Here is a 368-nt window from a genome sequence, read left to right on the forward strand (position 1 = left end):
TGTGTCCCTGAATATCAGAGCAGACGCTATATTTACCCTGAAAAGCCCTTCAGTGCGCTGAGAGCTATAAATAGTCATTAGGGCCTGAGCTAGTGGCTTTAACACAAGGATTTCCTTCCAAAAATGCAGCCCCATTTTAATTAAATTTGTAATTAACCTTTGGCAGGGCAGGCCCCGGATTCCATCCGCTTTTGGACACACCGTGAGTAATTTCCTATTCATTGAACGTCTGGGGATTAGCAGATTCACTGGGTGTTGCGCTCGGAAGGAGCCCTCCGGGGGCTTGCACAGGGCCCGGCTCCCTGGAGAAGACACGTGGGTGCATGGTGAGTGCACCCGGTAGCCGTGGGCCGCCCCCCTCTGCAGGG

The sequence above is a fragment of the Crocuta crocuta genome, unplaced genomic scaffold (assembly GCF_008692635.1).
Source record: "Crocuta crocuta isolate KB4526 unplaced genomic scaffold, BGI_CrCroc_1.0 scaffold139, whole genome shotgun sequence".
NCBI classification, from domain to species: domain Eukaryota; kingdom Metazoa; phylum Chordata; class Mammalia; order Carnivora; family Hyaenidae; genus Crocuta; species Crocuta crocuta.